Source organism: Pseudorca crassidens, chromosome 10 (assembly GCF_039906515.1).
Source record: "Pseudorca crassidens isolate mPseCra1 chromosome 10, mPseCra1.hap1, whole genome shotgun sequence".
Classification (NCBI taxonomy): Eukaryota; Metazoa; Chordata; class Mammalia; order Artiodactyla; family Delphinidae; genus Pseudorca; species Pseudorca crassidens.
In genome coordinates this window covers 19,770,663-19,797,744 of record NC_090305.1, presented here as the reverse complement: position 1 = coordinate 19,797,744, position 27,082 = coordinate 19,770,663, and the positions used below count along the sequence as shown (strand labels likewise).

At 43.9% G+C, this 27,082-nt stretch overlaps 1 protein-coding gene and 1 non-coding gene across 5 annotated transcripts in view; both read left to right on the top strand.

Moving 5' to 3' along the window:
* The window catches only part of RIPOR2 (RHO family interacting cell polarization regulator 2), a 111,889-nt gene that overhangs the window by 18,050 nt on the left and 66,757 nt on the right, over nucleotides 1-27,082 (top strand). The window contains exon 1 of one of the 4 annotated variants that reach the window (XM_067752140.1): nucleotides 5,664-5,939. The exons of the other annotated variants lie outside the window; for them this stretch is intronic. The gene's annotated coding sequence lies outside the window, so the exon portion shown is untranslated. Of the gene's footprint in view, nucleotides 1-5,663; nucleotides 5,940-27,082 lie in introns of those variants that run through there. 4 annotated transcript variants of the gene reach the window in all.
* Nucleotides 23,666-23,772, top strand: LOC137233228 (U6 spliceosomal RNA). Its single transcript, XR_010947387.1, has one exon. It is a non-coding gene; the product is annotated as a U6 spliceosomal RNA (small nuclear RNA).

Here is a 27,082-nt window from a genome sequence, read left to right as displayed (position 1 = left end):
ATATAGGAATATAAATGGATAGAGGTCCCTAGATAAAACCAAATCTCCGGGACCTTCTGATCAGAGCATCTACTTCATTGCACAATGGCAGTGGGTCTTCAGACATGTTCTGAATTCTGCATTAAATATCTGATGCTCTAAATGAGGAAACTAAATTGGCTGCACTTTGGATGCCCTTCTGCTTTCTTCTAATGAATTATGCATTTACTAGGATTGATTGGTGGTGCAAAGAATAATCAGCCTGGCATTGCCAATTCTGTTCCCTAAACAAAAACTGGCTTTAAAAATGCCCATGAGAGAAAAACAGGATAAAATTCAGTTTTTAGAAGAGACCATTTTCAGTGCTGCTGAAGTTCAAACACCCTGTTTTATGGCACCAAAAATAATCACAGTTCCCGTAGCACCCATAGTACTTCCTCTTTCATAACACCCACCAGAGTTATTTACCGCTGTCCTCACCACCAGGCTCCCCGAGATGGGTTCCATGACCTTCCTATTTACCTCTGTGGCTCCTTCCCTTAGCAGAGTGCCTGGCACCTGAGTTGAAATAATAGCTTGTTGAAATAATAACTATCATTTGTACCTAGGGATTTTTAAATTAAAATTGATACATGGGTGGGACAGGGGGAGGGGAACTTGTGTTAAGCTGTTACTCCTTTGGAGGGAATCTTTCTCTCCATTGGTGTTAAAGAGTGACGAACTCTCACACTAGCAGAGTTTTCTGTAACATCCCCGCCCCAATGCCTAACAAGCTCTGGCCTTCACTGTTTCCCTGGGTGAGGTTTAAGGGCTTCACCAGGGAATCTCTGAATGCTTTGATCAGGGAAGTTTCTGAGGTAGATGAATTAGAGAACCTTCACCAGAAATCAAATCAGCCAGAAACTTGATCTTGGACTTCCAGCTTCCAGAACTGTGAGAAAATACATCTCTGTTGTTTAAGCCCTCCAGTCTGTGGTATCTTGTTATGGCATCCCTAGCAGACTAATATAGTGGGGAAATGGAAAGTCTGCTTCTCTCCAGGGGAGGTGTTAGACCCTGCTCCCACCCCTCCAGATTTTTCCTCGGTAGCCTATTAGCTCTGATGCTAATCTGCAGTAGCTCTTATTTCTCCCAAGACTTTTCCTGCATATCTGTGCTTCTCTCCAGGCCTCTGTCTCTAGAATGAGGTAAATGGAGAAATGTTTGGAACCATCCGACTCTACACAAATAGCTGTAATACAAGGTGGCAGGTGCCCAGCATCTCGGGAGATGTTAAGAGCTAAGATGTTATGAAAGTTCTGAAGTGAGAGGGCAGGGAATGGGGCAAGAGATCTGGGAAAAACAGATGCAAACTAGAGTACTGAAACTGGATCTTGATGAATAGATGTGGCTATTAGGAAACGGGTGAAGGCTACATGGATGGAGATAGGCTGGGGTGGGGGGTGGTGTTGACAAGGTAATAAAAAGATCGAGGTAAGAGTACAGGTGTGCTCCAGAATGGCAGAGTTATTCATCTTTCATTCAGTAAGTAGTTATTGAGCCCCTGTTCTCTGTGGGGATATGGTATATAAGACAGAAACTGTCTCTACCCTTACGATCTCACAGTCCAGTGAAAAAGAGACAAAGAACAACTAAAAAGGTAAAGAAAAACCATTACAATTTACAGCTGGTGCTATAAAAGGTACAGGGTATTCAAAAAGAATAACTGAGGGGAAGGATATACTTAAAGATGTGGGTGGTCAGGGAAGAACTCTCTTAGAAGTGACTTGGCATGTTTAAGGAACTGAAAGAAGGCCCTGTGACCTGAGTCAGTAACCTGAGCTTAGTAAGAGGGAAGCCAGAGGCATGAGTGAGGCTGGAAGGACTAGAAGGGATTGGCTCACCAGGGTCTTGTAAGCACTGGCGTAGAATTTGGATATTATTCTATAATAAATGGGGAATGAAGGCAGGGTTTTAAGCAGGAGAGTGACCACAGCATAATTTTTATTTTTAAAGATTACTCTTTCTGTATTAGTTATCTATTGCTACATAACAAATTGTCACAAATTCAGCTGTTTAAAACAACACATGCTTCTCATTTCACAGTTGCTGTGGGTCAGGAGTCCAGGCACAGCTTAGCTTCAGGCTGCAATCAATGTGTCATCCAGGGCTGGGGTCTCATCTGAAGGTTGGACTGAGGACAGATCCACTTTCAAGCTAACATGATGATGGCGAGATTCAGTTTCTGTGGGCTACTGAACAGAGGGCCTCAGTTCCTTGTCACATGAGCTTCTCCAACATGGCAGCTTGCTTTATCGAAGCCAACAAGGGACAGATTCAGCTAGCAAGATAGAAATCAAAACCTTTTATAATCTAATCATGAAAGTGACATCTCAGCCCATTTGCCATATTCTATTGGTTAGAAGTCACTAGACTCACGCTCATGGGGAAGGGATTACACAAGGGTGTGAATACTAGGGGGTGGGAATCATTGAGGACCATCTTAAAGTTGGCCCGCCACAGTGGAGAATGGATTCTAGGGAAGGGCAAACTGGAGGCAAGGAGATAAGCGATACAGTCTAGAGATGAAGGATCTCAGAGAAGGGTGATGGCAGTAGAGCTGGAGAGAGTAACCAAGAATGAGAAGTGTCTTGGAGACAAAAGCAACAGGTTTTGTTGATGAATTGCGTGTGGGAGGTAAAGGGAAAAGAGGCATCAGTAACGACTTCTAGATTTCTGGCCCTCTAGCAACTGGTTGGATATTGGTGCTATTTATTATTTTTTTAACTAAGATGGTTAAGTATAGGGGAGGACCAGGTTTGGTTTGGGGGGAGGAGAATCAAGAATTGGGCAGCAAGAAATTAACAGGAATTTTAGGTAGGTACTCAGATATCTGACCTCAGAGGAGAGTTCTGAGTTGCAATATAAATCTGGGAATCTTTAGCACATGAACATGACTTAAAGCCATGAACTGAATGAGATGAGGCCCCACTGTGGGCCCTTGAATACCCCTCTAAGCTGTTTATGTGCAGATCATTCCTAGAACCCCATTTAGTCCTCTGTAAAGTGCCTCAGTCTACCTTTAGAACTGCCTCTCTTTCACTGGCCCTAATTCTAACTATCTTTTAAGAAGAGTATCCAGGTTCCATCCTCTCTCTCCCGGCTGGTTTTGCTTACTTAGCGGGGGTGGGGGCGTGGGGGGATGAGTGTATCATTTGACTTAATCCTACTTGGCCTTGTGCTCTATTTCAGCATTGTCTTAAACAGTGTCATTCAGCTCCCATTCTTAATCTCATTATCACCATTTAGGTCGTAAACTTTTTGAGGGGTGGGGGTGGGGGGAGCGTTCCTTCTTTTATCCCCCGTCCCTTTCTCAGTTCTCCACAAGTACTTATTGTATGAATGAATGTTTCAATAGCAGTCTTATTTATGGCCATTTTAATAGCTACCAAGAGGCCAAGGGGTGCTGTGGGAGTTGTGCAGCTGTTTGGACCTTTGTGACTCTCAGATTTATTGATGCTGAAAAGGACTGGGGGAGTCATCAGATAGGTAAAAGGAAGTGAGAAAGGAGATAGAGTCAGGAAATACCCACAAAACCTGGGCTCAGCTGTCAAGTATCAACAGGGATACAACAGAGACGAACCCGGGTCCAGAATGAAGTGAAGAACAAGGATCTATGACAGACAGGATAGTGGGGCCACTACCACCCATGTTTTCAGGTGCCAAAACCCAGCTTTTGCACATGTATCTAAAGTTGATTCAATTGTGTCACCTTGGACAACTCACATTAACTCCCTTGAATCTTGGTTTTCCCATCCATGAAATGGGAGCAATAATACCTACTGCAGACTTATAGTCAAGAATAAATGATACAGTGCTTCTAAAGTATCTGCTCCAGAATCTAGGGTATACGAAGTAGCCAATGGGAAAAAACAAACAAAAAAACGGTACTGATGAACCTAGTGGCAGGGCAGGAATAAAGACGTAGATGTAGAAAATGGACTTGAGGACATGGGGTGGGGGGGAAGCTGGGACGAAGTGAGAGTGGCATTGACATATACACACTACCAAATGTAAAATGGATGGCTAGTGGGAAGCTACTGTGTAGCACAGGGAAATCAGCTCTATGCTTTGTGATGACCTAGAGGGGTGGGGTAGGGAGGGTGGGAGGGAGGCTCAAGATGGAGGGGATATGCGGATATATGTATACATATAGCTGATTCACTTTGAGTACAGCAGAAAGTAACACAACAATGTAAAGCAATTATACTCCAATAAAGATTTTTTTAAAAAAGGAAAGAAGATAGCCAATGAACTGTAGTGTTCAGCATCATAAGGATTACGTCAAGTCAACCAAACTCACTAGGGACACATATATTGACCAGAATATACCAGTACTGAACACATACGAGGAATTAGTTGCCAGGAATGTTCGTATCATTTGCTCAACACATTTTCTCTTCTGAAGGAAAGTGTATGTGGGAAGACTGAGTGCTGTCAGGAACTATTTAGTAAGTTGGAAGAAGGACAGAGGGAGGTGGGTGTCTGGAAAAATCCAGCTGTCATGAAGTGTTCAGCCTGTCAAGGCACTCACTGCTCAGGCTGCCCTTCATGGTCGAAGGCAGAGACACAGTGACCAGAGCTTGCTTTGGGGTGCCCTTTCTAGGCATCAAGCGCACTCTGCTCCTACTGTTGTATCATTGGTTGGTTATGATGTCATTGATTAGGCTATGATTTGGGTGGCCTAGAGTCCAGGCCTGAGGATGCAGTCTCCTTATCACAACTGGATAAGGACACAGTGTCCTCAAATGTTCCCTTTTGGTTCATATCTATGCTCATCGACTCTTACTCCCTCACAAGGTGACTGAATTTCAAGCTGGGGAGGGCGGATGCACCTTGCAGTACCATTCTATTTAACATATTCTACGTACACAATTTATTCAGAATGGTGGCTTTACAGATAAGGAAACCGAGGTGTAAGGGATTCCCTATTTAAGGATGGAGGCAGAGACCTTGTCTCTGGGTCTTTGTAGACTCCCTGTCTTGGACAATTTCCACTCCAAAGACTCTTTCTATGGAATGTCTCTGTCATATCCACACTTTCCTAAAGGAAACCTTTATATATAGTTCAAATCCACCAAAACAAAATTAAAAGAAAAAAAAAACAACAACTCTGTTTCTCCCCATTGTTATGAGATCTCTGTGCCCAAACAGGCCCTAGAGGAGAGCCCATACAAAGCAAACGTCGTGCCGTGGGCAACCAACTTCACCGCCACACACACACACATACACACACACACACACACCACCACCACCACCACCACCACCACCACCACCAGAGTCGCCCCAGCGCATTGTTTCAATACACAGCCTCTCTTTTAAGTACCAAAAGGTTAGCCGAAAGGGCCTTTCATGGCCTCGGCTGTTCTCCCCTGCCCTCTCCCTCCGATGCACTCGGTCTCCTGCGCGAATTCCAAGGATAACTCCAAAGCGGTGACACCAGCTAGTGCCAAGGAGCTCGGCGTGGCGGCGATCCGCTGGACGCAGACAGCAAAGCTCACCCTTCGGAGTTGGGCTGAAGTAACTGTCAAGCATCTGGCTGCCCCGCCCCCTCCCCGCCCGGGTGACGCCGTCGGCCCCTCGGCCGAGCCCCGCCCCCGCGCGCTCCGCGATCCGCGCTCCGCGCTCCCCGCCCCCCGCGCGGCCGCCGCGCTCGCTCCACGCGCTGCCGGCCCCGCAACTTCAGCCCGCGCCGCAGCTGCCGGTAGCTGACGCGGGAGGGCCGCTGGCGCCGGGGCCTGGACGCGGGGACCCGACTGCTTCCCGCGACCCTTTGTCCCTTCACCCGAGTGAGCGCGCTCAGGGTAGCTGCAAAGCCAGAGGTGCGGGCGGCCCGGGTCATTGCATTGGCACGGAGGCTGTTATTCTAAGCCGGAGACCTCAAGTGTCCTCCTGTCATGACAAGGAGCCTTCGTCTTTAGGTATGAGCACCTTTTTATTTGTTCTTTTTTGCTTGATTTTGCTGACAACCCGAGTGAGGTCTGTGTGGCGAGGGTGTCCTCGGCTTGCATGAGTGTTGCCTGTTAAGGAGCCGTTGGGACTGGGGCGTCCTCGGCTTCCTCCGTCTGGGAGGGTTCGGGTCTCTGATGCCCACAGGGTAGAGACGCGAAGTTGCCGAGCGGTGCAGGGCACAAGCACTTTTGCAGTCAAAACCGAGGGATGCCCAGGAGAGTGGAGGGACCGGCCCAGAAGATGGTAAGGGGCCCCCGGCAGTGCCCGGCGGCTGGAGCATCTCTGGGGCTAGGACACGCGTGGCCGGACGTTAGGTGCTCTGGGGCGGGCGGTGGCGGGGGGGGGGGGGCGCGGAGAGCGTCCCGGGATGCGGGTCCTGAGCTGCCGGCTGCCACCGAACGACTTCCGGCACTCTCAGCGCCCACGGGGAGTCCAGATCGCAGTCTCTGGGGTCCCAACTTGCCCCCAGGCTGCCCGGATTCAGCTTGGCAATGAACCAGCCTCATCCCCGCGTGTCTGAATTACAAATTGGCAATGTGGGGTGACGGGGTGGGGGGATGAGAATTGGGAGGAGGGGCAAGAAGGAGAAATTTGTTGCATTGATGCCCACCAGTGTCTGGAAAAACGGGGGTGGAGAGTGGGAGTGGGGTAGGTGATGATGCACCTGAGGACCGGAGCACCCCTGCAAGTTTCTGTGGCTTGGGAGATGGTCTAGAGAAGAGAAGCATCTGCAACTCTGTTACCTTGAGACTGTAACCTCCTATCCCCCTCCCCCAGGGTAGTGGGGAACGGATAGAGAACCTCATGTTAGAAGGGAGTAGGTGCTGCTGGAAATTAGACAAGCGGAAGCCATGCAGATGTTAAGGTGGCAGAAGCGCTGTGCCAGCCCCTCGTGCAAAGTGACAGCTCCCGCAGGAGCAAGAGAGCAAGTGGAAAAGCAAGATAACCGGGCGGATTTTGTTGGGGGGAGGGGCGGGGGTGGTGCAGAGGGGATGTTGGCAGCGTGGAAGGTTCTTATCCTGAAGATACCAACGTGTTGCTCGAGTGACGGAGAGGAAACGTTTAAGCTTTTGGTCCGGGGGAAACAATCATGATTGTCTTGGAAAACATGTTGGGTCCGTCTTTCCTCCCTGCTCTCCACTTCCTCCACGCTCACAGCCATGCAGTTGGTTGAAGTTCTAGGACTGGGACTAATCGTCGCCCCCATTCCCAAAGAGATTGTACTTGGCGCTCCGTATGGGACTGGGCATCTTCTGTGAGCATTTGCCCCTTTGTTATCTGACACGTGATCACTTCTTCGTTTTTGTTTTCTATCAGGGTTATCTGGCTCTGAGAATGTTCCTCTTCTCCTACCCACCCCCACCCCAGGATATTCCTATTCACCTATTTGCCCTCTTCCTCTTCCTCCTCCAGCCTTTTTGACCCAGCCTCTGAGTTTTCCCTCTAATCCCCCCCCCCCCCATTGTGTCTCCATCAGACTGTTTTAGCTGCTGTTCCAAGCAAGGGATGTCACCTGTGAACTCTTCAAGAAGGAGCATCATCGGGCTACTCTCCAGTGGTTAATTAGGAAGCAGCCAGTGGCTAACCTTCTGTAGGAACAAATTGCAGGGGTGTGTCTACTCAGGGTAACAGCCACTAGAGGAAAGGGCCTCCCTGCTTTTCACCATCCCTGGTAGCCCAGCCCTCAGGCTCAGCCTTTTGTGCCCAGCTCCCCCTTCAGTAGAGATACTGCCTAATCCTGTCTCTTCCCCAGGAAGGTGATACACTTGCCCCAAAATCTGCTGCATCCAAGCATCTGAAAACCTGAATACTGGAGAATCTGTTGAGCAAAAACGTACTGCATATGTTGCTTTTCCGAAAGGCCCCCAATGGGTGCTGCTTCTCTCTTCCTCTGCCAATCCAGTGTGAGATTTCTGCTTTAAATATTTTATCTTATGTATAAATATAAAGGAATACCAAGCTAGAGCGAGGAAAAGCTAATAAAAGCCTGCACTAGGGACTTGCACAAAATTCTGAGTACCCGAACACAAGCGCCAGCGATGGCTCTCTTTCTTTTTGTTGACTGCAAAGTCAAATTATTTCCAGCAGAAAAGGGACCCATCCCTTTTCAAGGGTGACCTGGAGAAACCAAGGGACCTGGGAAGGAGATATTTATATCTACAGGTGTTGGTAGCTAAACTCATATCAAATTCTACTCTTTAGTATTGAAGTCCATTGACTTGGGGCCCTGCCCATGACGGCCAGGTGTCCTGCCCAAACGGCCAGGTGTCCTGCCCTAAGTCTGAGGTTGCTGAATGGATACATCCCTAGTGTAGTTAAACCCCACAGCCCAGCTGTGATACCAACCACATGCTCACTTCTGAATATAACCAAGTCACTTCTCTGCTATATTTTGGGTTAATTCACAGATTATTGGCTCACCCCATGGTGTCAAGAGACTAAAACACAGACAAAGGCAGTTCTGGAGGGTGGGCAGCACAGCCTGCACATTTCACATTAAATCGTGGAATCAGGCAAACAACAGTCCCTGGGGTTGAAGCGTTTGCAAACCTGTGTTTTATTTTTACTGTTCATTTCATTCAATGGCTTGGGGAAAAAAGATAAAATGCTGTCTTGTTTCTATTCTGCAAAGAAGTCAGAAGTCTAAAACCAGTTTCTTCCTTTTCTTGGGAGGAGGTGGCGGTAAAGTGAAAGTCCATTTTGTTTATGCAGTAGGTGCTCCTCTGGGCAATGGCAGATTTGACTTTCCACTTGGGCTTTCTCTGCCCTGGTGGCCATGGGCAGGGCCTCGTGCTTCTGAACAGCTCCTCTACCAAGGTTATTTTCATCTGCCAAGCTGAACTCCACGAGCTGGAGGAGATAGACAGCTTGTGTTTGTGGCCATTCAACCAGAAAAGAATACCAGCTGAAAACAGACAGTGAAGCAAGGGAAGCGGGGCTGGGGGTGGGGAGAGGAGGTACAGATAGGCCAGCAGCACATAATTGGTTCCCCAAAGGCAAACCTAGACACGGGATGGCTCCGTAAAGCAGTTGTCGTGTAAACACCCCACAGTGATTATTTGAAAGATCCCGTCAACAAAGGGGAACGATTATGACTATGTGCCTTTTCATCTGGAGGGAACCCTCCTTTGGCTTCATTCCTCTCCGCTTTCAAAATCATATCCTTCTAGACAGTTTCTCCGCACAACATTTTCCCCCTGAAAATGAAAACCTCCCCATTGTGCATGTGGAGGCCTTCCAGCCGATTCAACTAAACAAAAGCACTCCATGCACAGATCTTGAATGAATTAATATCGAAACACCCACACGTCCTCCTCCCTCTTCCTATCTGCCCTCTGAGGCCACCGAGTTCCTCTCTGGCTGAATGGCCAAGGTTTGTTGTTGTTGGGTTTTTCGTTTTGTTTTGGTTTTGTTTTTTGGTCACTGTACACTAATCCCACCTTAGTTGGAAGTATTCCCAAATAATAATAGATGTTTTTCTCAGAATGTGGCCGGCTATGTAGAAAAGATCATTTTACACATGGCCCAATGCTGGGGTGCCCTCCCTGGACACCATCAAGAAAAGAAGCCACTCTGACTTATTGTCTAGTGTGCAAGGTTTACATGACACTGATGAGCACTGCGTGGAGGAGATGAATGTTTTCACATGTCTATCACACTAATTAAAAAAGAAAATTAGATTTCTTTTCAACAGTGAAAGCAAATGAGGTGCAATATTTCTATGTTGTATTTCATAAGATCAAAACGAGCTCTCTGCCAGACCAAGGAGGGCAGAGTCTTAGACAAAGGGAATGTTTTTCACACCATTTAGCATTCAAAAATATAATAAAATGATTAACAAGTATTTTTATTTCTGAGGTGCATTAGAAGTCCAAGTCCTCAGTGTTTTGTAATTTAAGGGAGTACTGGGATCTGGCCAAAGTTAGATTTTTTATTCAATATGAAAGTGTAAGATATTGATTATACCTTCTAGGAAGTGCACAGTCTGGTAGGGAAGGAGGAAGAGCCCAACTGTGTTGGACAGAGTGCTGTCCACACATGTCTTGGTTTGCCCTGTGTACATCTGTTGTTGCAGCATAATTATTAATAGCACCCCTTTCACTCAGAAGGATTCCGGTTTGGTCACCCTAGAAATGGGCTGTGAGAGGTCAGAGGAAGGAGAGGAAGGCTGTGATTGAAGTAGCCAGTGAAGATTTCATCCGTGCCTATGGTAAGATTACAGATAAATGGAAGGGAAAAGGGAAGACTCACCAGATAAGACTAGGAAGACGGTGAGCTCCCTGAGGGCACAGAGGGTCTATTTTGTTCCTTCCTGGATCCTCAGGGCTTGCGTGCTGCCTAGCAAATCATAGGCATCAAATGTGAATTCGTTGCCTGTGACCTAGATTTAAGATCAAGACTGAAGGTAGGAAAGTTCAGGATAGTGAGGCGGTGTGCCTGGCAAAGGTCAGATGGGCACGATTATGAAATAAGGCTATTAAATAATGGTGATGGTGCTAAAACGAGGCTGGCGATGCCCGTCCCACAAAACAACCTGTGTACAGAACAATGTCCTGTAACTCTTGTATAATAAAGTCACTTGTCTTTGGGGTTTAATGCTGTGGCTTTCACCTCTAGCACTGGAAGTGATCTATTCCTTCTCAAACAAATTGTTCAGGAAGGAACTGAAGGAACAATGACTCCATTCTCTTCAAGCTGGTCCACTTCTGTCTTTGTTTTCTGGGAGGACTTTTGGAAGAGAGGCAAGAGCGGGGTGGGGGGGAGGGTACCTCACAAATACAAAAGTAATACAGATGAACACAAAGGGCACACGGTTTTTCCTTCCCATAATAGGGGGAATAAATCCAAAGTGACAGTTTCCTGGAGCTAGTGCAGCTCCTGAGAGGTTATTCCCAGTACAGCATTTGCTTTCCCTACCTTTTGCTATATATGAAGGCCCGGAGTGACTTGGTCTTGGCCTTAACTGTAACAGTCTACCTTCTAATTAATGTGACCCTGCTGATATATGGAGGTTCAAGGTTAACTTCCCTAAATGAAGATTCCTGTATAACTACCAGGTAACCCGTGAACAGCAGTGCCATACTTTTCATTTATAAAGTTATTTAGCAGCATTTTAGCCACTTTGAAATGATCCGTATCTTCCGAAATTGTAATATAATTTAGTGTTGTCTTGGTGATGGTTCAGAAATATGTGGAGCTTAGAAAAGAGAGAGATAGACACACACAGGGATATAGCACTGAGAACATGCATCGGGGTTCAGAATCCACTCAGCAGAAAGGACATAAAATGACTTATGGAATTGTCAGGTCAGGAAGGCCAGGGAAACACACCCTAGGTCAAGCTTTCTGTAACAACTTTGAAAGTCGTGTTGTAATGGAGTCACTGCCTGATCAATAATCAAGATGCTGCCTGCTGATTTAGGAAGCTACTGTCTCCAGAATGAGGCTGCCACTGCCACCATCAGGAAACAGCCAGCCAGGAAGGCACCACAGGAAAGCCAGACAGTCCATGAAGGTGGTTGCCAGTGGTGACAACAGAAAAGGCAGAAGTATAGCATAGCAGGCAAAATAATGTGTCGTCACCCCCTCCCAAAAGATATCCTAATCCCTGAAACCTGTGAATGAAGAGATTACCTTACATGGCAAAAGGAACTTTGCAAATATGATAAAGTCAAGCACCTTAGGATCATCCTGGATTCTCCAGGTGGGCCCAGGCTCATTTCATCAGTCCTTAGAAGCAGAGAACCTGTCCCAGCTATGGTCATATGACTATGCAGGAAGGGTCAGAGAGATGCAACATTGCTGACTTAGAAGGTGGAGCAAGAGGCACCAAGAGAAGAAATGTGGGTGACCTCTAGAAGCTAGAAAAAGCAAGGAAGTGGATTCTCCCCTGGAATCTCCAGACGGGAACACATCTGTGAGACCCATTTCAGACTTCTGACCTCCTGAACTGTAAGCTAGTAGATGTGTGTCACCTTATGCCACTAAATTTGTAGCAATTTGTTAAAACAGCCGTAGGAAACCAATACCCACAGCCTCCCCATCAAATCTTGTGGCAAGTACCCCTGGTGGAGACCCCCTGCATCATGTGCGTAATCCGAGCTGCAGGGGATTCTCAAAAGTGTTTTCAGCTTCTGGGCTTCGGTACTAGAAGGCACCGAGATGGGGTTGGAATGATGCTGAATGCCAATCACTCCTATCCAGTGCAGCTGTCGTGGGAGCACATGGGGAGCCCGGGGAGCCACAGGTGTATATGCACAGTGCCCTGAGGGACGGAGGCATGTAAATATGGCAGAACAGAATCGGATGCCTGAGATTTTTAGGAAGTTTAACAAGTGTTACTAAGTCATTAAGGCACAAGGGGGAGGGGAAGAGAAGGCATCAGAATAGTTGCCTGTTTTACCGAACTAGAAGTTACTATCTGATCTATTAGCTATCGCTGGCAGGGTGGTAGTAAGGAGAGATTGTATGTAAGTATCAGTATCAGGGATAATTATTGACATTCTACAACTTATCTCAACTTTATAGTCAGTCTATATGGCAGACTATATTTTCCAAAGGTGGCCTCAACAGTATCTTCCACCCTACAGGCCTTCCTACACAGTGACTTTGATACTCTTCCCATTGAGAAATGAGGCCTTTGTTTCTCCGCTCAAAAACCTGACTCTCTGGACTAATAGGGAATGTGACTTCTAAGGCTAGATCACAAAAGATAACCCAGCTTCTTATTAGCTCTTGAAGCTATCAGCCGCCACGTAAGCTATCTGACTATCCTGAGGCTGCCATGCTGTGAGGAAGCCCAAACTAACCAGCCACATGGAGAGGCCTGGCATCACAAGGAGAGAGAGAGATGCCTGGCCAGTACCCAGCTTCTCTGGTCCCTACTGCTCCATGTCCAGCCACCATCTGACTGCATGGTAGACCTTGAGCCAGACTGTCCAGCAGAGCCCTTCCCAACGCCTGACTCACTCTTGTTGTTTTAGGCCACTGAATTTGGGGATGATTTGTCACGCAGCAATAAATAACTGGATTGGTCCATGCTGTCGGATGCAGGAAAAAAAAGTCAATTAAAACCACAATCTTGTGTTATTCCTATCAGATTTCTTCACTGTGAGGTAAATAGTGTGACAGTTGTCAGTAGTAGAATAACCAAATCTAAAGCCCACGTTCTCTTGCTGTAGAATATTGGCCTAAGAAACTCATTCTTAAAATATGTATCAGAAGCAGTCTGTTGGTTGGTTTATTGGGGGAGGATTTAGGAAAAGGGGAATTGGTAGCATTGAGAAAGAATTTCAAACTGGCTAATTCAACGTGTGAATAAGCAAGACGCCTGGTAACTTCTTTTGAAAGTAGAATTGCCTCAGTGTGGCAGGTAGATGCGCTGCAAATCTTTACTTTGGGGAGTGTCGTCAAATTTGGGACCCACTTAGGAGATGGAGAAAAAGAGATGAAACACAGCCAGACTAACACACAATGAAGTGTGTTAGCCCTCCTCCCCAGCAGGCTGACTGCTCTTCTTTCTTTTTCTACCACTTCTTTTTTGCACATGCCTCCTTCCTTGATACCCAAAGTTTACTGCTCCTGAAGTTCAAGTTCAAGGTCCCCTCAGAAATGGTACATAATAATACATTGGTCTAAGTCATAGTACCTTATATTTCTGCGGGTTTTTGCAGTCTTCAACAACTTTCATCACATCCATTATCCCGTCTCAACCAGAGAACCCCATGATGTTTGCAGGACGAACGTTAATGTCCCTGGTTTCACCAATTAGGAAACAAAACAAAAGGCTTGTCCAAAATCACGGTGCCAGTATGTCTAAGAGGCTGGGTTAGTGCTGAGCTGTTCTCACTCCCATTTGGCGTCTGCCACCCCAGAATATCCATTCAACTGGCCTTTGTAGCAAAATCAATGTTAAGCTGGAGAGAGGGAGGGGTGATTTGTTCTGCCTGCCCACCATCTTCAGTCACCAAAATATGGCCTATTTGAAGCCCAATTCATTGAGAGCCTGAAGCATGACTGTTTTCTCTTACTACCTGACTAATGATGTCAGTTTGACACTGTATTTTGCAAGTGGAAACCTGCCCCGATAATGACATAAGAAAGGTCAGGAACTGCTCCCTTTGCAGGCTCCCATGACATCCCTAAAAAAGCTTTGCCCTTTGAATTTTGTCAAATGGCCTTTGGCCGAAAATAGGATAGAAATGGCATGTGCTGTTTCTTTTTTAAGGGTTATTTATTATTATTTTTTTAGATCCTCAAAGTGTGTTTCTTCACATTAATATATTTTCCAGATGTAATTTTTTTTGGCTCTGAGTATTGCAAAATGGCTCTTTTGCCACTGATGGAAGAAAACAGCCAAAGCAAGAAGAGGCTAAGGGGCTACATTAACTCAAGGTGCTTTCAAATATGTGAATATACAGTTATCAAGCTAGAGGTACTGAAAAAAAAAATTGAAAGAATGTGTAGTTTTCATTTAAGGAATGAGTCTCACTCCTTTACAGTCTAACTGGGGGGAAATAAGTGCAGGTAGACCTTGCATGTAGATTCTGCGTGCAGAAAAGATGTTCCTGGGCTTCCCTGGTGGTGCAGTGGTTGAGAGTCCACCTGCCGATGCAGGGGCTGCGGGTTCGTGCCCCGGTCCGGGAGGATCCCATATGCCGCGGAGCGGCTGGGCCCGTGAGCCATGGCCGCTGAGCTGCGCGTCCGGAGCTTGTGCTCCGCAACGGGAGAGGCCACAACAGTGAGAGGCCCGCGTACCGCAAAAAAAAAAAAGATGTTCCTTGCATCTTCTCCCCTTAAGTAAATTATGTGATACTGAATGAAGGCACAGGGAAGTCTGAAGCCATTGCAATTTTTAAAAATAAACCCAATTTCTGAATTACATATGTGTCCACATGTATCTCATATCGCATGTTGACATAAAGCCCCTCTTCTGTAGTGAAACATCGAATCGAAATAAAATGTTTTATATAACAATATTAATAATAATAGCTATCATTTAATAGCATTTCCAATGTGCCAGGCACATGTATTCATTCACTGAATTCTCTCAGTGACCCCAAGGTAATTACTATTATCATCTGTACTTTATAGATGAGAGAACTGAGGTTCAGCGAAATTAGTAAAGACAGAGTACAGTTTTAAATCTGGGCCGCCTGGTATCAGTCTGGGCTGTAGCTATGGATGTAAATATACAAAGACCCCCAGATTCAGAGTTCCTATAACTGCCGGTTAGTAGCATGTTCCAGAAGCCTGAGTTCTCGCACAGAACTGAGCTGGATTATGGTTGCCAGATCACTTGGCTTAGTCACTCAGTACTCAGATGGTCCATGCAATTTTCAGGTCGAGAGTCTTAGTTGATATCAAGGCATTAATGAGACACTTCAGGACTTTATTGTAATCACTGAGAAGCTTTTTCACATCATCCAGCCAAAAGGTTCATTAGTCCCGCTAAGTAAGCAGTGTGCCTGTGCTGAGAGGTACCCTATCACAGGGAAACAGACACTTTTCCACTGAGTAGACAATGCGTCCTGATAAGTGATGTGTGTCAGTGGCAAGCCTTCCCCTTCCTCATGCAAACAACTGTCCTTCGCAATGCCTCCGATCTGAAAACCCCACAAAAGGGGAGGGAAATAGAGAAAAAGCAAACTTGGGAGAAAAAAGGAGTCATTCCTTCCCTTTTAGAAGGATTATTGTCTAATCCATACCCACATGTAAAGTGTCCCTTGTTCAATTTTGTCTTAATTACTGAATGTAGGAAAACAAGATCATTGTTAATTCATGCAGTTTAATTTATGCATAGGAGAATTATACAGGATAATTACCTGCAGTTGAAGGAAATGAATAGTGTCAGAGCTGGTTAATCCATGCATGGTTCACCGTTCTGTCCCTCTCTCAGAAAAGACTTAAAGCGGTAACCAGTGTGCGTGATGTGCAAAATTGCATTGGTTTGTTAAATAGAAGTATTTTTTCTTTTTCTTTTTTTTTTTTTGCGGTACGCAGGCCTCTCACCACTGCGGCCTCTCCCGTTGCAGAGCACAGGCTCTGGACGCGCAAGCTCAGTGGCCATGGCTCAGGGGCCCAGCCGCTCCGCGGCACGTGGGATCCTCCCGGACCAGGGCACGAACCCGCGTCCCCTGCATCGGCAGGCGGACTCTCAACCACTGCGCCACCAGGGAAGCCCTTAACTCCTGTTTGATCTTTTCCAGAAGTGCCCATTTTTCAAATCAGTGCAAGAGAAATTATCTTCATGGGCCCTATGTTAGCCTGAGTAAAATTTCTTTTATGGGAATAATTCAATGGGAATGATGATTATTTCATTTATCAAGATTTATGGGGGATTTATAATAATGATTGGTAGTTTCCTCATTGTCTGGAACCTCTGGGATCCAGTGGCTTCCAAAAACTAAAACCGAAACAAACAGCTGCAACAAATTATGGGACGATGAGTGGACACAGATGGAAATATCCTTGTGATTTTTGTCAAGCAATAGATAGCTGTTAAAGCCTCTTGGAATTCATCTATGGTAATTGGGAGAAGAACAAGACTTGGTTAAAGTTTATTAAAAAAATTATTCTCCATAACTTTTCAAACATTTTAGACAGTTTACAATAATACACAATTAAAAAAGAGAATAAGTATCAAAAGAAGGAGCTCAGAAAGTCAGTATTCTAACTTAAAAAAATTAATGTTTATGCTACAATTAAGCAGCAAGTTTTGCTCTGAGCTTCGTTGTAGCCAGACCAAAACGGATACATACTCGGTTATCACTGAAGTTACTGCTATCAGGAAGATAGACATGCAAAATACAGCAGTTCCTCGGAGGGCCAATTACCCCAGCAATGAATTATAAAAGAAATGTCTTATGTGGGAACTGACACAGAGGAGGTTAATTTGAGCTCGTTAAACCAGAGCATTGCAGTGAAGTTCAAAAGTCGACACTTTGCACGTCGACCTTCACTCTTATTTTCTTATCCCTCCATCAGGTTCTCCTAAAGATCCAAAAGGAGCAATCAAAGGAAACTTCATGAAGAGAAAAAGAAATAGGTATAGTTGGCCTTCAATTGCTCTGTTTTGGACAAAAAAAAAGATTCAACTTTTCTAAGGCAAAGTTACGTGCCATAATCAGGTTTTTGTCTTCAGGCAAGGTTACCAGAAGGAGTTGAGGGTGACTCCTCCCTGCCTACATGTTCTCACAGGGGAGCCCGGCTCAGACAATTGAGTTGCAACTTCATAATAATCTTATTGCAGTGCCGGAATTCAGCACTTGAGATCTTAGGTTTCAGTGAGACCAACCTGATTAGCAAAATGAAGAGCATAAAAACATAAAACTTTCATTGCTTAGGTGAGGCCATTTGTCTTTATATCCTTGACCTTGATGTTGATGATGATGGTGGTGGTGGTCGCAGGCATCTGTTTTACTGAGTGTATACTCTGTGCCTGGCGTTACACTTTACAGGCTCGATGTCCCATAATCCTCACAATAACTTAGCGATGTCAATATTATGAGCCCCATTTTAGAGAAGAGGAAACTGAGCAGAGGTCATTGTTCCAAAGAGGAAATTCACACCAATTGTGTGACTGCAGACTGATGGTCTAACCACACACCACACAACTTGAGGTGTCTGTGTGTGCACGTGTGTGTTTAAGCTTCCGGATCCTGCTGCTCCCTTGCTCTTACTTGCTGCTCCTCTCTGTTGTGTACAAAGACGCTGACTGTAGCAATCTCTAAGATTCTGTCTAACTTAAGACCCTCTATTAATTAGAGCTGTGATGGCATGACATTACCTCTGAGCTGACTCTCAGGAAATACGTAACATATATACACACGTGTTAAGTTGAAGTGTATTCTCATTCACTAAGACAAATGCTCCCACTTAAACCATTTTCCTTGACTCTGGAAGTGCTAACAGAAACATAACTGATACATTTGATACTGCCCTTCCCTGCTGAGAATATTAATTGTGGCACACAGCGTGGTCTGAAATCCAGCTCTGGAAGGCGGCAGGAGGGTAGGGGGTGCAGTGGCTGGCTGTGTCCAGCCACCTGTCCATACTGTTGCCCCCTTTTTCTCTTTACCCTGAATACCCCAAGCCGAACAGTTGGAGGGCATCTGCTCTTGGGGCTGGAACACCCACACTGCTGACTCGGAAACAATAAACCCATCCTGCCAAATGGTGTATTTTTGGTACAGAGAAAAATTTGTCCCTCCTAGGGATCAAAATACATTCTTACGTGAATGCATGTCATTTTTTTAAAGACATTGCCCAGTTCACATTCCACATTCTGCTCATCCCACTGGATTGTACTCAGCACCCACATTTAATGTTCTCTGTACTTTCAATTCCGAAGTCTTGGGATGAGGTTTGAGAAACACACAGTGTGAATGACACCCTTCAGAAAAGAAAATGTTCAGAGCAGCTGGTTGTCCAGAGGGCGTCCACTGAAAAGCTCACAAATCATACCGTAGAAAATCAACTCTTAAAAATGCCTGCTTGGTGGTAAAATATCCTAGGATCTTGTGCCATATTTAATGCCAACTGCATTTTTTTATTTAGGAAGAATCAACGATTTTTTTACCCCCTCTGCAGATATTATATAGTCTCTCCAATTGAACCCTAGCTCAGCTAATTCGACTTTCAAGACACCTGAGAATGCACAGTACTATAAATGAGATCCTAGGTAAATTATAAAGCTCAGGAAATCAACCTCCTTTGAAAGATTTCTCGTCTGGGAGATGCACAGGAAGTCTCCATCCAGACCTCGTTAAACTGGAGACAACTTGATAATACATCCTCATCATCCTAACGATAAGAATAGCGAATGCTATTCACTGTTCTAAGCACTTTAATTCAGTAACCTATTTAATTTTCACAGGAAACTATGAGTTTGGTTCTTTTCCCAATTTTACAGATGAGGCAATTAAGGTCTGGAGAGGTTAAGCAGCCCATCAAGGCTATACAATATAAAGTGGTACTGCCAGGCCACAAACCCAGGCAGGGTGAATTCTTTGGTCTCAGCAGCCCTGAGACGCAAGGCTCACTTGCTTTGTCAGCACACAATTGGAAAGCAGAAGATTAGAGGACCATGAGTTCCAGTCCTGATAGGCAGTTACTTTTGAGTCTTTACAACAGTGGAAAAGTTTTTTCTTTTAAATCCTAAGCTTCTCAGAGCCATTCCTTTTTGCCACTAAATAAGAGAGACAATTTTGTCCTGTGTTTCTGGTAAAGACTACAATGCCTTTTTCAAATATTTCTTGTAGTGGAGTTGGAATCAAGTGACTAAAGAACATTAATCGTGACTCAATTTTTTACATATTGAAAGAATGGAAGGCAGATGTGACCAAGATTATGGTATACTGTGTGCGCAGAGAAAAATTAAACCCTGGGAAGATTGTTTTAAGTATCTCTGGCAAGGCTCCACCCCAGATCAATTAAAACAAAGTCTCTGGGGATGAGGCTCAGACAATCACTTTTTTTTTTTTTTTTTTTTTTTGCGGTACACGGGCCTCTCACTGTTGTGGCCTCTCCCGTTGCCGGGGACAGGCTCCGGACGTGCAGGCTCAGCGGCCATGGCTCACGGGCCCAGCCGCTCTGCAGCATGTGGGATCTTCCCGGACCGGAGCACGAACCCGTGTCCCCTGCATCGGCAGGCGGACTCTCAACCACTGCGCCACCAGGGAAGCCCAACAATCACATTTTTAAAAAGCTCTCCAGGAACTTCTAATACACAGCCAGGTTTGAGACTCTGTAAATTATATTAGGCTCTTTCTAGATGTTATTGATAGTTATATCAATAGGAAGGTGCAGAGGCTGAGATATAGGTTAAATATTTATTTTAATGTGGTAAATATCTTCAAATAAACCCAATAATTCAGTTCTGGGTTTAGTCAAAACTGAACTTTCTGGATTTAGCCACAAGAGTTTAAGGTACAAGGCATTACTCCTGAATAGCAAGGATTACCCATTTATTTTTGTTGAATCTAAAATGCTGTTATTGTTATACTATGTTATACTATGTTACAATGAGCATCTCATTGTGGGGAAAGGTTATGGAATAAGAAAATAAAAAGCAAGGAGAGTGACAGTGAGACAAAGATCAATTGTTCCTGAACCCTCTGAGCACCTGATCAGACCTGATTAGTGACGTCTTCGGGGCCACAGGGCATTCTGAGTACTGGTGACCCTCCACTCCAATTGAAGGAAAGTCACATTAAGAAGCAGGCAAAGAAGGGAATTCCCTGGCGGTCCAGTGGTTAGGACTCTGCGCTCTCACTGCCAAGGGTGTGGGTTCAGTCCCTGGTCGGGAAACTAAGATCCTGCAAGCCACGCAGCGCGGCCAAACTTTAAAAAAAAGAAAAGAAAAAGAAACAGGCAAATAAAACTAGAGGAGGAATTCTGCTTTCTCAGCTAAAGGAAAATAGAGATGAGTAGAAGCAAGGCCACATGTGGGTGGCAGAAACTCCAATGCTAGTTCTGGTTCTGCCAACAGCCTTGTTGGAACAGTTGTCTACAGGTCAATTGCCTTACCTAGGAATCATGGTAATTGTCCTACCTAATTTACAGGGTTGCTGTCAGGATATAGATGTCAAAACATTTGGAAAAGAGCAATCTGCGAACATGAAATGTTATTATGAGTCTCCTCATTAGGTCATACTACAGACAGCTGTGTGGCCACCAAAAGATGCACCATTCTGTTTATTTTTATTCCCCAAAGGGTCACCTGTTCCAAAGTCTTCTAAATTTAGCATGAGGTACTAAATTCTTTGGGTGCTCCATATGGTGGATAAGGCCTCTGTCAATTGGCTTGAACACCTAACTTCCCTACACAGATTATTTCATCTTTTCATTTTTGCATGAGTAATGCTCCTAAGCTCAGTGCTGCCAGTTTGTTCACAGTATGCGTTTGTTTCTCAAGTCCTGACGGCCTTAGACCCCTCTGTGCCCTTGTCCATGATGAAAGCCTCAGGATATTCCCGCGAGCTTCTTCCTACAAGCCAGAGGACGGAGGCAAAATCTGAGGCCCCCTGACGACACAGTTCCTTTCCCTGTTAATCTGCTCCATGTCTAAGAGTGATGGTCCCAGTTTGGGGGTTTCTGTGTTTACACAGATGTTGGTCTGGGAGGAATGGAAAATTAGGTGGATCTGGAAATTCTTAAAGCCAGTTAATTTGACCACCAATGTGGTCAAATGATAGGCTTCTTGTTTGCTTCCAAGTGGGATTGGGTCGACTCACCAAGGAAAAAGGCTAAACCAAATCTCCCTCTCCTTCGAGAGAAAACAGACAAATTTCCCTTCTCTATGACCTCATCTTTACCCACACCGAGATTCGAGGAGGACAGGGATTATCATGTATTGCTTTCATCCTGCATCTCCCATTCTTACCTTCACTGAGTTCTAAAGTGCTCCATAAAGCGGGTGAAAGTTAAGGATTACTGTCTCCAACACTATACTTGCTTGCTTCATGCTAGATGCGGGCCCTGACACCCATACACTATTTGGGATTGCCTTCTTATATCAGCACTGGGCCAGTAGACATCCAATAAATTAAAATGTTCAAATATGCATGTAAATAAAGAAAATGGGATAACAAATTCCTAAAAACCCATCACCGAGTAGAATGATTGTCAAGAATTTTCCACACTTGCTTCATCCATCCCTTTTGTTATTGTTGTTATTAAAGCATCTTAAAGTAAATCTAGACCGTATGTCATTTCACTCCTACAAGCTTCCATGGGCATCTCAAAAGTGTGGACATTTTCCTGCATGATCCTAATTCCATTTTGCACCTAACAAAATGAGCGATATTTCCTTAGTATCGTCTAATATCTAATCCATATTAAAATGTCCCAAGTGTCTCAAAAATGACTTTTTTCAGGCTTCCCTAGTGGCACAGTGGTTGAGAGTCTGCCTGCCGATGCAGGGGACACGGGTTCGTGCCCCGCTCCAGGAAGATTCCTCATGCCGTGGAGCGGCTGGGCCTGTGAGCCATGGCCGCTGAGCCTGTGCGTCCGGAGCCTGTGCTCTGCAACGGGAGAGGCCACAGCAGTGAGAGGCCCGCGTACCACAAAAAAAAAAAAAAAAGACTTTTTTCATTAGGTTTGTCATCATGATTAAAACAGGGTCCACACATTGCATCAAGATGGTATGTCTTTTGAGTCTCTTGTCCTTTCTCCTCCCTTTTTTCCCATGAATAAATGATTTGATGAGTAGGAGTCTGAAGCCCTGAGAAGATCTGTCCAGAGAAAGCCTGTTACCTGCTTTATTTCTCCCAGGCTGACCAGAGAATCACTCGCTGTCACTCTACTTTTCATAACTTCGCCCAGGCTGACCAGATGGGTGGGGTGGTGGAGACAGTGGCTAAGGACGCAAGAAAATGGATAAAAACCACTTTCTCACTAGTGAACCAGAGACAAAATTTAAAACACAGAGCCAAAAGAAAGCCAAGCATTTCAGAGTGAGATTTGAGTCCCAGAAGATAGAAAGTATCCCTTCAAACAATTCTACTGTGACCCAGAGGATGGAGTGAATGCACAGGGAATGGCCTAGAACAGGGTTGAAACTGGTGAGAGTCAGGTGATGGAGTGGTGTGGTAGGGGAGACAGGTTGTCTTGGGAAAAGTCTTCCAACCCCTCTTTTTCCTGCTTTATAAAAATGGATCTGACTCCCCTCTAGGTAGATTGGCTAAGGGCATGAATGGGCAAAGGGTCACAGACAGCTAAGAGCAGAAGTTAATTTGCTAGCTGAGTGGGAGCTTGGTGTGATTTTAGGAGTTATGTGGGCATCTGAGAGGGGAAGCATCCTGACAGTGCCTTTGGGCTCAGAATCCAAGTAATATGGCATTTCACATGTGTACAAATAAGCCCGTAATGTATTCTTTTGTCTTTGCTGTTGGGAATTTGCCATATGTTGATGGGTCCAGTGTGGGATCCATAAACATTTGTTCTTTCTTTGCACTAAATTGTACTTTAAGCTAAGGATTAAATGGACTTTTTGCTTCATTCCTGTTTCTACAGCTTCAAATCCTCTGGACAGAGCAAGGGATAGTAAGAAATTATTTTACGCCCTTGGTGTACCATAAAAAGGAACATAATTCTGCTTTGTTGATAATCTAGGTATTTGCACATCGCCATACCTAACTGCTTTGCATTCTGATTATAAATTATTTGATTTTGGCAAACAAAAATAACGCAGCAGATGTTGTTAATATGACCACCTTCTTGGTATGCAGCAGCAAGGACCAGTAATGAAACCACTATCCCTATTATAGCAGTTTAATTTGCTAAAATTACCATTCAGAGAACACGTGTACAGGCCCCTGGGAAACCACTCAGCTTTGAAACTGCTGGCATGTGATGGCACGTTCATATACAGCCTTATTCTATTCGAACCACAGAGTAACTTTCTGACACTGAGTTTTTCTGAAATGTTATCGTTTGCATCCTCCTTTTTTTATCACCTCTACTTCGTTTGGTAATAATTCACGTGACTTCAGACAGAACACCACAGGTCGAAGGAGACCAAGGTAAAATTATCAGAGAAATTTACTTGAAGGCAGAGAGAATTAACAAGACAGATAAGTGTCCCCCTGTTAGTACATAATGATTGGAAAGTACCAGCCTTCAACTAGCTCATTTCCTTAATAAAAACATTTTTTTATTTGTATGTTTCTTAAAAAACAACAACAAAAAATTAGTGCTCACTTCGGCAACACATATACTAAAATTGGAACAAGACTGAGAAGATTAGCGCGGCCCCTGTGCAAGGATCACATGCAAATTTGTGAAGCGTTCTGTATTTTTCTATTATACATAAAATAGATAAGCAATAAAGATTTACTGTATAACACAGGGAACTATATTCAATATCTTGTAATAACATAACGGAAAATAATCTGAAAAAATATATGTATAATTGAATCACGTTGCTGTACACCTGAAACGAACACAAGATTTTAATAAATCAACTATACTTCAGTTGAAAAACTTACAACGTAAGATTTAACAAACATTTTTGTGCTTTTATCAGACTGTAGTGCAAACACAGCAGGTCATTGCTTCATGTAGTAGATTGACTCCAATACCACTATCCCTTTATCGATTTTTTAAAATTAATTTTTATTGGAGTATGGTTACAATGTTGTGTTAGCCTCCACTGCACAACTAAATGAATCAGCCATACACATACAGATATCCCCTCCCTTTCGGACATCCCTCCTATTTAGGTTGCCACAGTGCATTAGGTAGAGTTCCCTGTGCTGTACAGTGTGTTCCCATCAGTTGTCTATTTTATACATAGTACCAATAATGTATATGTGTCAATCCCAGGCTCCCAATATCGATTATTAATTTTCATCATAAGTCTGCGTTATGAGAAGTCTTTCTATAAAGTTACAGTTACATAAGTGAATCATACCATAGCTAACAATAAGCACCCGAAGGTGATCGGCACACGCTGTCATTTACAGACTTCTAAAAACTGCGTGACGCAGGCTGTAATCAAGAGAATCAGAACAGAGACTGTGAATAATAATGCATATCTTCCCACATAAATCCTTTCATCTTCCCTCCTCTGGATGAGCCCTCACTTCTTCTTCTTTTTTTTTTAGTAGAAAAAGCCAAGTTAAGGAGCTCCAGGGGCCAAAGCTGAGAAGGCATCCAGGTGTTCTAACCCTGCGTCCCTTGGTCCCTTTAAAACCCCTACGAGCTGCACTTTATACCCTCATATATTATATTCAAGTCTATAATAAGATGCCTGAATGCTAAGCGTTTGAAGTGCTGCTTTTAAAAGTGTTGTCATAACAACAGGAATAAAATGACAAGTGTAACTTGACTTTGAAAAGACTGCCTTAGTTTTAAGTCCATTGCTTTACCTAAGCAAGGGCTTAACTGTAACCTCCTAGTGCAAACAAAGGCTGTGATCAAATGACATTACCATAATTGAGTCTGTATCTTTAGCTATACTTGCCATCACATAAAATTGTCAGTCCTCCATCAATTCAATTTAATTGCTCGGATGGCCAGAAATAAATTAATTGACCATAAGAAGAATCTATTTGTTTGATTATGTAGGCCATATCTGAAAAGCTTTAAGATAATTTCTTCTCCTTTCTCTGAGATGAACTGTACCATGTAGCTTAATTATAAGGTTCAATTCTATTTTCTACCTGACTCTCATGCCCGCAAATGAATACCAGTGTTGGTCACCCATGCTGGGCAAGGTACATGGTACATGATTATGCTTCCCAGCACACTGTTGGGTACATCCTTCCAGGACCTAAGGATTTTTTTTCTCTTTAAGATGTCCAAAGTTGTAGCTCCATTCTAGTGAAAATGATTAAAACTATGAGCTTATAAGAATGGTAATTTCAGTAAAGTCAAATAACAATAGAAGATGTCAGTGTCATTTCGTTGCTGTTTTGAAGTAAAGAAGCCACAATCACCATTAGCTAGAAATGAGTTGCCAAGCTCTAGGGGTAAACAGGCTACATGCAAGAAAAGCCTGAAGGAGTCGATAACACCAGGCATGGGACCATTTTCTTCTATGCTGGAGTGCTGTTTTTGAATCTGATGATCAAATAATGAGGATTTGTGGTGGGTGTATGTTTTTCTCAGCAGGACCAGCCAAGCTGTCTATGAGGACCATGTTTCCAAGAAATTTTCCCTTTTGATGTACATGGTTTTGAATAGGTTTAAAAAAAAATTAGGTAATAAGTGCAAAATGCTTTTTCCTTCAAACCAGGAAACAGTTGGTCCTGTTTTGATGTCTAGTTTGCACCAAATGAGGGTCTCCGAGTGTTCTAGACTTTGCATTTTAAAATGAGTTATAACATTAGTCAAAATCCATTTAACCCCTCTTGACATTTAAGCGAGTTTTATGTCCTGAGTCATTTCTCTTCTAATTATCGTGAGGCCAGCTGCTTCCCCCTGCATTTATTTGATCCACCAGAATGGAAGGAGAAATAGAGTTTTCATTTTCCTCAGGCTGAAATGGTGTCAATTATCGAGAAGTTCCTACAACTGACTGTCGCAGTGAGTAGATGTGCAATTAACGTTTCTTCTTTACTCTTCAAATGGTTCAGCCAGACCCTTAAAATAGCTTCACAGTTCTCTGCTGTCATTGCTTAGAAGGGGAATAAAAGAGGAAGAAAGAGGAGAGCAGTAATGTCAAATTACTTTATTTCTGTATATCTCTTCACCTGTAAAGTATGTATGCTTTTATAATTAGTGCATTCTATTTGATGGATAAAAGCCAGATATATCTTCAAAGGGCACATTCTAGTTAGTAGAAAAGACCATTACTCCACACTAAGATTTTTACATATGTTTTCTCATTTTCTCCTTGCAATAACATTGGTGACTTAGGTCTTATTGTACTCACTTTATTGACAAGAAAAATTGGAGCTCAGAGAGAACTTGGGTGAACCCTGGGGTTAGCCTGGCTCCAGAGACAATGCTTTTCTATTCTACCCTGTATTGAGCATGAAAGAAGTTGGTGCAGACAGGTGGTACCTACACTCAAGAAGTTTGTAGCTTATTAAAGAGACGAAACATTCAGGGAGATAATTATAATACACTGAGCCCCTGAGTATGTTAATTCCCATTAATAATTGGAAGTTTTGTCAGAAATAGAGTTACAGATGTAGAAAACAGACTTATAGTTACCAAGAGGGAAAGGGGGGAGGGATGAATTGGGAGATTGGGATTGACATGTAAACACTACTATATATAAAATAGATAACTAATAAGAACCTACTGTATAGCGCAGGGAACTCTATTCAATACTCTGTAATGACCTGTATGGGAAAAGAATCTAAAAAAGAGTGGATATATGTATATGTATAACTGATTCACTTTGTCGTATAGCAGAAACTAACACAGCATTGTAAATAACTATACTACAATAAAAATTTATTTTAAAAGATCAAAAAATAAAATAAAATAAAAACCAAGCTTTGAAAACAAAAAATAGATAAAATAGAAGTGCAACAACAAAAAATAGTTGGATGTTTTGTGGTTCACAAGGCAAGATCCCTCTGGTTGTGCTGGTTGATATGCTCAGAAAATGCTTCAAGAAACAGTTGGCTTTTGCATCAAATGATAGTCATGGATC